This window comes from Sapajus apella, unplaced genomic scaffold, assembly GCF_009761245.1.
Source record: "Sapajus apella isolate SASKATOON/1434 unplaced genomic scaffold, GSC_monkey_1.0 scaffold80, whole genome shotgun sequence".
Taxonomy (NCBI): domain Eukaryota; kingdom Metazoa; phylum Chordata; class Mammalia; order Primates; family Cebidae; genus Sapajus; species Sapajus apella.
This window is the reverse complement of record NW_022437020.1, coordinates 3,218,810-3,230,322: the sequence shown is the minus strand read 5'-3', so window position 1 is coordinate 3,230,322 and position 11,513 is coordinate 3,218,810. Positions and strand designations below refer to the sequence as shown.

At 36.8% G+C, this 11,513-nt stretch overlaps 1 non-coding gene across 1 annotated transcript; it reads left to right on the top strand.

Annotated features, from left to right (window-relative positions):
* The first annotated feature begins 10,569 nt into the window (after positions 1 to 10,569).
* LOC116533236 lies at positions 10,570 to 10,702 on the top strand. Its single transcript, XR_004261163.1, has one exon. It is a non-coding gene; the product is annotated as a small nucleolar RNA SNORA68 (small nucleolar RNA).
* Positions 10,703 to 11,513: the final 811 nt, after the last annotated feature.

The following is an 11,513-nucleotide window of genomic DNA, read 5'->3' as shown; positions in this document are numbered from 1 at the left end:
ATGTGTTAGCTCTTTCCTTACTACCTTATGGGAACTTGAACTATTCTTGATCCTGTATGAACCTCAAGGATTGTTCCACCTGCTTCTTTCTGGTGGTTTCCTTAAATATATCAACTAATTGGTATTAAGCTAAACATTGAGATAAATTCTTTGTTGATAGATCTCTCTCTCTCTCCCTCTCTCTCTCTCTCTCTCTCTCTCTCTCTCTCTCTCTCTCTCTTGCTCGCTCTGGGGAAGGGACAGATGTTTTCTCTCTATACTCTCTCCCACAAATGATGGCCACATTGGCCTTTCTAATCTCTCCTCAACTCAGAAAAGCCACCAGGGTTTTCTGGGTGTTCCTATTCCTGAAACTCTACAGTCAATAAGCTGAGGATAATGTAGGACTTATTTCATGTATTTCCCTATTCTTAAAGTTCATAGGACTGCATTTTCTGTTGTTTAATATCTGAAAATGTTATTGTTTTATATATTTGGGTTGGCTGTTGTTGTTTTTAAATATAGAAAGATAAATCCAGCCCTTTTAGTCCATCACGGTCAGTAGCTGAAGGCTAATCCTATAGGCATTTAGCTCAATAACATTTAGCCTCTCCGCGACCTGTATGGCATTTATTCTTTGTGAGAGAAGAGACTTGACTATATATGTACATATATATATATTTTGTTTGTTTGTTTGTTTGTGACAGAGCCTTGCTCTGTCACCCAGGCTGAAGTGCAGTGGTGTGACCTCAGCTCACTGCAACCTCCGCCTTCCAGGTTCAAGAGATTCTCCTGCCTCAGCCTCCTGAGTAGCTTGGATTACAGGCACGCACCACCACGCCCAGCTAATTTTTGTATTTTTAGTAGACACTGGGTTTCACCATGTTGGTCAGGTTGGTCTCAAACACCTGACCTTGTGATCTGACCACTTCAGCCTCCCAAAGTGCTGGGATTACAGGCGTGAGCCACAGAGCCTGGCCAACTAAATTTTTTAAAGCTGACAGAGACAGGTACCAGGAGTCAGAATATCTGAGTTCATAACTTGGCTTCAGAAAATTATAGTGGTATATTTCAAGCAATTTCCTGAAGAGATTAGACCAGATCAAAGATTCTTAGAATTTTCATTCAAGGAATTTACTGTATTACTATTATTATTTTTAATTTGTTTACCTTGAATTTCTTACTGGCAGCTCGGATAAGTTGGTCCAGCCCCAAATTTCTCTTAATGCCACCAATACCCAGTCAGGGGTCTGATGACTATAACATCAGTGTTGATCCATTGAGTTGATCTAATTCCAGCCAAAAGCAAAGCAGCAGCATCTTAGAAAGCCTGTGCAGTCCTTACTATGGGAAATTGTCTACTTCCATACTTCCATTAAGAATAAGCTTTTATAGGTCTAGCATCTAATTTTTATACATCTTTTCCTCAATACTAAATAGTATCTTTGCAAAAGTAATAACATTAAGACTTCACACAGGAATCACCACTCTCAATATTGACCAATCTTTTTAAACAGCAACCAGGCAGATTTCCAGGTCTCTATGACACCAATCAAAATTTCTCTGTCAAGACCCTGCTTCTCATTCTCTTTGAACTTTGCCAAGGATGTACTGATTTTTCTTTAAGACACTTGGACAAGATCTCATTGCATTCTAGATTAATATAACCTGAAGTAATTTGGAAATGAGGCTACCAAGCATAAAGTCACTAAGAAACTTTATCTTTCAAGGCAACTGGCAAACAATTAAAGACATAAATTATGATCCAAAACACTCTTGTGCATCTTTCATTTGTAAGTGAAAATAAGGTGCAATGACCAGCATCAAAAGACTTCTTAAAAGTGGCAGGTTCTCTATTACTATGCTCAGATGAGTAACTTCCTTACCTCCAAGTTGTCTTTGATGGACCATGTTCTTGTTCATTCCAAATCCAGCTCAGTGTCTCCTATCATATGATAGGACCTTACCACTTCTAGAACCACCTGCAGCATAAACAAAATTAGCCATGTAAATTTCCATTTCAAATTAGCTCTCTTTCCTAATTTGTCTATATATTTTAATGGAATTACTACTCAAGCTTTCACTAATCATTTCTTTTTCTACTTACCTAATGTATTCTATCATCTGAATAACAGTGTTAAAAATTTGAGTGTCTAGAACCTTATACTAGGTTTTGTTTGCTTTTTGACCAACAATGGGGAGATAGACTGGTCATATTGAGAACTTAAGCAATAAGAAGTAAATAAACTACTAGAACCTACCTGGTATAGTGTATGTGCTTATTCACTGAGGATGATCTTAAGCAATTTAATGAGCTTTAAATGTGACTTGGAAATAGTGTCTACATCAAAGGATTAGTGTGAGGATAATACATATTTTGAATATATCTAAGCCAAGCCAGATTCTTAAGAAATTGAACTGGTGGATGCAGTAGTGATGATAATGATGATGATGATGATAAAGTTCATGCCTGTAAGTAACCCTTATCTCCTTTATTGTTTTTTTTTACAGCATTTTATTATGAAGGAAATCTGAAACATACAGCAGACTTGGAAGACTTACTATGCAAACCTGTATAGCCACCACCTAGATTCTACTACACATTTTGTTGCATGCCATTTTGTTGTTCAAACATCTATTCCTCTATCAACTGATCTGTTGAATTTTGAAAGATTTAAAAGTAAACTGCATACCTTGTTACATGCTCTGCATGCACAGAATTAACTGCAGTTCAGTATTTTTCTTTCAATATAAATGTTACATACATTCACATGATCTTAAGTGTAAATTCACTGTTTTGATGAAATAAAGTACTTATGGGATAAAGATATAGGATATTATTTTCACCCCCCAAGTTCCTTTAAAGCCCTTACCCTGGTAATACCCCTCCACACACACATATTCACACAAACACACACAGCTGCCTCACTTCTGACTTTCTATTTCATCACATATTAGTTTTGCCTGTTCTGGAATTTCAAATAAATGTACTCTTTTGTGTAAGGTTTTCTTTTTTTCACATCATTTAATGTTATTGAAATTCACTCATTTTGCTGTATCAGTAGTTTGTACTTTTTGCAAGTGACGGTTTATTGTATGACAGTATCACAGTTTGTTTATTTGATTGATGAACACCTGGCTGTGCCCATTTGGGGGATGTTATGAATAAAATTGCTGTGTACACTTTTAAAAAATTTTAAGTTCTTGGATATAAGTGCAGAACATGCAGGTTTGTTTTATAGGTATACATGTGCCACGGTGGTTTGCTGCACCTATCAATCTGTCATCTAGGTTTTAAGCCCCACAGGTGTGAGGTCATAAGGGTAGATTATATCCCCTTTCTTTTTTAAAGAAGGTATTTGTCCTAATGCTCACCCTCCACTTGCCTCCCAGCACCCAGCAGGCCTCAGAGTGTGATGGTCCCTTCCCTATGTCCATGTATTCTAACTGTTAAACTCCAACTTATAAGTGAGAACACATGGTGTTTGGCTTTCTGTTTCTGTGTTAGTTTGCTGAGAATTATGCCTTTCAGCTTCATCCATGTCCCTGCAAAGGACATGAACTCATTCTTTTTTATGGCTGCATAGTATTCCATGGTATATATGTGCCACATTTTCTTTATCCAGTCTATCATTGATGGGCATTTGGGTTGTTTCCAAGTCTTTGCTATTGTAAATAGTGCTGCAGTAAATATACTTGTCTATGTGTCTTTATAATAGAATGATTTATAATCCTTTGGGTATCTGCTCAGTAATAGGATTGCTGGGTCAAATGGTATTTCCGGTTCTAGACCCTTGGGGAATCACAACTCTGTCTTCCAAAAAGGTTGAACTAATTTACATTCCCACCAACAGTGTAAATGCATTCCTATTGCTCCACAGCCTCGCCAGCATCTGTTTCCTGACTTTTTAATAATCACCATTCTAACTGGCATGAGATGGTATCTCATTGTGGCTTTGATTTGGATTTCTCTAATAACCAGTGATGATGAGCTTCTTTTCATATGTTTGTTGGCTGCATAAATGTCTTGAGAAGTGTCTGTTCATATCTTTTGCCCACTTTTTGATGGGGTTGTTTACTTTTTTCTTGTAAATTTGTTTAAGCTCCTTGTAGATTCTGGATATTAGACCTTTGTCAGATGGGTAGATTGCAAAACTTTTCTCCCATTCTGTAGGTTGACTATTCACTCTTATGACAGTTTATTTTGCTGTTCAAAAGCTCTTTAGTTTGATTAGATCCCATTTGTCAATTTGGGCTTTGGTTGCAACTGCTTTTGGCGTTTTAGTCATGAAGTCTTTGCACATGCCTATGTCCTAAATGGTATTGCCTATGTTTTCTTCTAGGGTTTTTATGGTTCTGGGTTTTACATTTAAGCCTTTAATCCATCTTGAGTTAATTTTTGTATAAGGTGTAAAGAAGGGGTCCAGTTTCTGTTTTCTGCATATGACTAACCAGTTTTCCCAGCATCATTTATTAAATAGGGGATGCTTTCCACATTGCTTGTTTTTGTCAGGTTTGTTGAAGAGCAGGTGATTGTGGATGTGTGGTGTTATTTCTGAGGCCTCCGTTCTGTTCCATTGGTCTATATCTCTGTATTGGTACCAGTACCATGCTGTTTTGGTTTACTGTAAACTTGTAGTATAGTTTGAAGTCAGGTAGCATGATGCCTCCAGCTTTGTTCCTTTTGCTTAGGATTATCTTGGCTATACAGGCTCTTTTTGGTTCCATATGAAGCTTAACGTAGTTTTTTCTAATTCTGCAAAGAAAGTCAATGGTAGCTTGATGGGAATAGCACTGAATCTATAAATTGCTTTGGCCAGTATGGCCATTTTCACAATATTGATTATTTCTATCCATGAGCATGGGATTTTTTTTCCATTTGTTTGTGTCATCTCTTATTTCCTTGAGCAGTGGTTTGTAGTTCTCCATGAAGAGGTCCTTCCGATCCCTTTTAAGTTGTATTCCTATATATTTTTGTGGCAATTGTGAATGGAAGTTCGCTCATTATTTAGCTCTTTGCTTGTCTATGAGCCAATCTTTTGTTGGTGTAAAGAAATGCTTGTGATTTTTGCACATTGATTTTGTATCCTGAGGCTTTGCTGAAGTTGCTTATCAGCTTAAGGAGTTTTTGAGCTGAGATGACAGGGCTTTCTAAATATACAACCATGTCATCTGAAAACAGAAACAATTTGACTTTCTCTCTTATTTGAATATCCTTTATTTCTTTCTTTTGGCTGATTGCTCTGGCCAGAACTTCCAATACCATGTTGAATAAGAGTGTTAACAGCAGACATCCTTGTCTTGTATGCACATTCTTAAACAAGTATTTTCATGGACTTAAAAAAAAATCAGGTATGAGGTCATAAGGGTTGATTATCTTCCCTTTTTTTTCTTAATTTTTAAAATTTTTGTGAGTACATACTAAGTATATATATTAATGGGGTACATAAGATACTTTGATACAGGCATGCAATGTGTAATAATCACATCAGAGTAAATGGGGTATCCATGACCTCAAGCATTTATTTGTTATGTTACAAACAATGCAACTATACTTTTAGTCATTTTAAAATGTAAAATTAAATAATTATTGAGTGTAATCACCTTGTTGTGCTATCAAAACTATATCTTATTCATTCTTTCTAACTATTTTTTTGAACCTCTTAACTGTTTCTACTTCCTTCCCACTCCCTGCTACCCTTCCCAGCCTCTGGTAACCATCATTCCACTCTCTATCTCCATGAGTTTAATTATTTTCATTTTTAGCTTCCACATAACAGTGAGAACATGTGGAGTTTCTTTCTCTGCCTGGCTTATTTTGCGTAATATAATGACCTCCAGTTTCATCCACATGGTTGCTAATAACAGGATCTCATTTTTTTGATGGCTGAATAGTACTCCATTGTATATGTATACCATATTTTCTTTAACTATTGATACACGGATGGCTTCCAAATCTTGGCTATTGTGAATAGTGCTGCAATAAACATGGGAGTAGAGATATCTCTTCAATATACTGATTTCCTTTCTTCTGGGTATATACCTGGCAGTGGGATTGCTGTATCTTATAGTAGCTGTACTTTTTGTTTTTTAAGGAACCTCGTAACTATTATTCATAGTGGTTGTACTAATTTGCATTCTCACCAACAGTGTCCAAGGGTTCTCTTTTCTTCAATTCCTTGCCAGCATTTGTTATTGCCTGTCTTTTGGGTAAAAGCCATTTTAACTGGAGTGAGATGATATCTCATTGTGGTTTTCTTTTGCATTTCTCTGATGATCAATGATGTTGAATACATTTTCATATACCTGTTTGCCATTTGTATGTCTTCTTTTGAGAAATGCCTATTCAGATCCTTTGCCCATTTTTAAATTGGATTATTAGATTTTTTCCAATAAAGTTGCTTGAGCTCCTTATATATCCTGGTTATTAATGTCTTGTCAGAGGGAAAACATTTGCAAAATGTTTTCTCCCATTCAGTGGGTTGTTTCTTCACTTTGTTGACTGTTTCTTTTGCCATCCAGAAGCTTTTTAACTTGATGTGATCTCATTTGTCCATTTTTGTTTTGGTTGCCTGTGACTGTAAGTTATTACTAAAAAAATCTTTGCTTATTCCAATATCCTGGAAAGTTTCCTCAAACTTTGCTTTTAGTATTTTCATAGGTTGAGGATTTAGATGTAATAGTAGCTTCATAGTTTGAGGATTTCGATGTAAGTCTAATCAATTTTCATTTAATTTTTGTATATGGTGAGACAGATAAAGGTCAAGCTTCATTCTTTTTCATATGGATATTCAGTTTTCCCAGTATCATTTACTGCAGAGACTGTCCTTTTTCCAACGTACATTCATGGCACCTTCGTTGAACATGAGTTCAGTGTACACATGTGGATTTGTTTCTTTGTTATCTATTCCATTCTATTGGTCTATGTGTCTGTTTTAATGCCAGCAGCATATTGTTTTGATTACTTCAACTCTGTAGCATAATTGGAAGTCACGCAATATGATTCCTTTAGTTTTAGTCTTTTTTCTTAGAATAGCTTTTGTTATTCTAAAATTTAAATTTGTATACTGCTTTGAATAGTATGAACATATTAACAACACTGATTCTTTCAATTCATAAACATGAAATATCTTTCCATTTTTTGTGTCACCTTCAATTTCTTTCATCAATGTTCTAGGGCTTTCATTGTAGAGATCTTTAACTTCTTTGGTTAACTAGATATTTAATGTTATTTTTAGCTATTGTTAATGAAATTACTTTTTATTTCTTTTTCACATTGTTCACTGTTAGCATGTAGAAATGCTACTAATTTTCACACATTTATTTTGCATCTTGCAACATTACTATAGTTGTTCATTAGTTCTAATAGACTTTTTGTGGGGTGTATAGGTTTTTCTAGTATAAGATTATATTACCTGCAAGGAAAGAAAATTCGACTTCTTCCTTTCTAATTTGGATGCCTTTTATTTTTTGTTCTCTTGTCTGATTGCTCTAGCTAGAACTTCCAGTACTATGTTGAATAACAGTGGTAAAAGTGGGTATCCCTGTCATGTTTCAGATCTTAGAGAAAAGTGTTTCAGTTTTTCCCCATTTAGTATGATACCAGCTGTGGGTTTGTCATATATGGGTTTTATTATGTTGAGGTGTGTTCCTTCTATACCAAGTTTTTAGAGGGTTTTGATGATGAAGGAGTGTTGAATTTTATCAAATGCTTTCTCAGTATCACCTGAAAGGACTGTATTTTTTTTTTGTCCTTCATTCCATTGTATGATGTACCTCAGTGACTGATGTGTGCATGTTGAACTATTTTTGCATCCTTGGGATAAACCCCCCTTGGTTATAATGAATTATCTTTTTAATATGTTGTTGAATTTATTTTGCTAGTATTTTGTTGAGGAATTTTGCACCAATATTTATCAGGGATATTGGCCTGTAGTTTTCTTTTTTGATATATCTTTGCCTGGTTTTAGTAAAAAGATAATATTGGCCTCATAGAGTGAGTTTCAAAGCATTCATTATCTAGTTTTCAGAATACTTTGGGTAGGATTGGTGTTAATTCTTCTATAAGTGTTTGCTGGAATTCAACGGTGAAGCCATCAGGTCTTGGGCTTTTCTTTGCTGGGAGACTGTTTATTATGGCTTCAATCTCATTACTTGTTATTTGTTCAGGTTGTAAATTTCTTCCTGGTTCAATCTTGGTAGGTTATGTGTGTCTAAGAATTTGTCGATTTCGTCTAGATTTTCCAATTTATTGATATATATTAGCAGCCAGCAATAATCTTTTTAATACCTGCAGTATCGGTTATAATGTCTCTTTTTTCATCTTTAATTTTATTTATTTGTATCTTCTTTCTTTTTAATGTTAGTCTGGCTAAAGTTCTGTCAATTTTGTTTACCTTTTCAAAAAACCAACTTTTCATTTCATTGATTTTCTTTTGTATTCTTCCTTTCAATGTCATTTATTTGTGCACTGACCTTTATTATTTCTTTTCTTCTACTAATTTAGGGTTTGGTTTGCTTTTATTTTTCCAGTTCTTTAAGATGCATCATTAGTTTGTTTATCTGAATTTTTCTACTTTTTAAAATGTAGGGGGTTACAACTTTAAACTTCCCTCTTAGTACTGTTTTTGCACTCACACATATACACATTTAACAGTAAGTTCACTCAAATCACCAAAGAAAAGGTTATCAGTTATTTTGCATTGTAAGTTCACTCAAATCACCAAAGAAAATGTTATCAGTTATTTTGCATTGTTCTTGAGAGAAGACTCGTTGTGGGCTAACTTTTGTACCATTGTCAGTTTTCTTTTCCATAATTCTGTGAAAAAATTACAGTCTTGATTCTGGAATGAACTGAGAACATAGTTGCATTTTTCACCCACTTTGTTGAACATGATAATCTTGTATCATTGCTTAATTATAAGTTTTATAAAAACAGTTGGCGGAAGAGTCAATCAGTCAGTGATCAAAGACAGTTCAAGTCTAAGTGGCATTGTGCAAAATTCTAGAGACTTCAGGTCCAGAGTCCTGGTTTCAGGTACACTGATAATGGCATGCATAGACTCTCTTGTCCCCTATGTTTCATTGTGTTTTTTATTTCTTTCTTTAAAGTGGTTTGATGGGCTCTTTGAAGAAGGTTGCTCTTCTGCTGCTGTTTAGTTGAGAACTGGTCTTGGTGCACTATTTCAGAAACAGCATTACTGTACATCAGACAGTGGGCCAATTGAGTCCTAGTGTGGCCCTCATCATGCACTGAGCATTACACTTTGGGAAGCCCGTCAACAACCCATAATGATACCAGGTTTTCAGTAGTCTAATGAGAAAATGGAACTACATGATCATTAAAAGAATGAGGGCAATTTTAGAATATTAAGTCAAATGAAACAACTAGATTCTATGTTGTCTTCCCCTTAGAACTTCCTTACAATTCTTGAATCTTTATTAGTTTACCTCAAATAGCCAATAATTGTAAGGGTTACTTTTATCGAATGATACTGTATGCTTGACCCAGCTTCCTATGTAAGCAAATAACTCTTAGTCCCAAGGTCATGTAGCCAGTATGTGCTGGGATTTGAATGTAACATGGTCTGAATCTAAAATCCGTGATCTTCAGTATGCCGCATGGCCTATTTTGGGGAGTTTGCGGGTACACATTAAGGATTACTGCTTCTGATGACAAACCACCTCCGCCTAGAGCCTCCTTAGCATTCTGTAAGTGGCAAAGATTGCTTCTGGCTGTGTGGCCACGAAGTAGCTGCATTTCCTCCTAAGTGAGAAGCGGGCAGTTCTGCTGAGTTCAGCATCTAATGGCTAAGGCCACAGCTGCATCTCACAGTGGGATGCTGCTGACTTTACACTGGAACTTTCTTCTCTTCTCTACAGCTCGTTTAAGATCTTCAGTAGGCAGCCCAGTGTCTTTTTTAGAACTTTATAGATTGCAAGATTTATTTTCTCTGACTGCCCACATATTTGAAATCCAGGACCAATTCTATTTGATTAACATTTACTACACATCTTATTATCAGGATAGGAATAGAAAATGCAAAAGTGAATAAAATAATATTTATGTTCAAGAAGTACAATATGGCTATTACAGAGATGTAAAATGGACATGTGTTAGAGATTTTAACTTGTTATTAATGAGAGAACCATTGAAATGTTACAACAAATTCAAAGGGAGGAAGCCAAAGAAGTACAATATATATGGAGAAACCGGATTTTGAAATGAACTTGCAAATGGATGCCAAACTGCCTTTTCCAAAGCATGGAGATCTATCTCTCCACTGCACATAACTAATTGCTCTGTCTATAACTAGAATCATTTTTCCTTGCTATTATGGATCTAACATTTATTAAGTTATAAAATAGTTCAAAGATAATCAAAAGCTAGAGTCAGATAATCTGAACCAGTATGCTATAGACAATACACAGTTTTTCCTGGAAACACAATTTTTTAATACCTTAAGAACAATAAGATATTAACATGTACAGGGTGCCTATTAAACACCATGAGATCCTCCTAGACACCCTGGAAGACATGTTACTAGTACCTAATTTTATGATTAAAAATATAGCTTTAAGAAATATGTTCTTGCACCTAAACCCAAGAATCACTGTTTCTTATAGCGGTGGTTTAAACAGAGGTGCAAACAGCAAGCGAATCTCGTCGCCTTTGGGGGGCTGTGGCCGTGCCCCTCAGAGTGAATTTGGAGGTTCTACAACTCTCTCGCGTGTCATGTGTCCCCGCCCCGTGAGCCCCAAGCCCTCAGGCAGTTGCGGTGACTCACAGGCCATGCCAGGTCATTGGGCAGACACTCAGTAGGAGGTTTGCTGGGTGATAGAGCCCAGGCAGCGCCGCCATTCAGCCCCTCCTCTCCGCAGACCGAGACATGGGCGCCCGGCACCGCGCCCGGGCCCACTCCATCCAGATCATGAAAGTGGAGGAGATCGCAGCCAGCAAGTGTCGCCGGCCGGCCGTCAAGCAGTTCCACGACTCCAAGATCAAGTTCCCGCTGCCTCACCGCGTCCTGCGCCGTCAGCACAAGCCACGCTTCACCACCAAGAGGCCCAACACCTTCTTCTAGGTGTGGGGCCCTCGCTCGGGTGTGCCCCAAATAAACTAAGGAACGCCCCGGTGGAAAAAAAAAAAAAAGAAATATGTTGCAATGTTTAGAGTTACCTTAATAATTACTTGGGGAGGCTGGGTGCAGTGGCTCACATGTTTAATCTCAGCATTTTGGGAGGCCAAGGCAGGCAGGTTACCTGAAGTTGGGTGTTTGAGACCAGCCTGGTCAACATGGTGAATCCCCGTCTCTACTAAAAATACAAAAATTAGCCAGCCATGGTGGTGCATGCCTGTAGTCCTAGCTACTAAGGAGGCTGAGGCAGGAGAATCACTAGAACCCAGGAGGCAGAGGTTGCAATGAACCAAATTGCATCACTACACTCCAGCCTGGGCGATAGACTGAGACTCTGTCTCAAAAAAAATAAATAAATAAACAAATAATGACTTGGGAAGTTAGGATTTATTTATA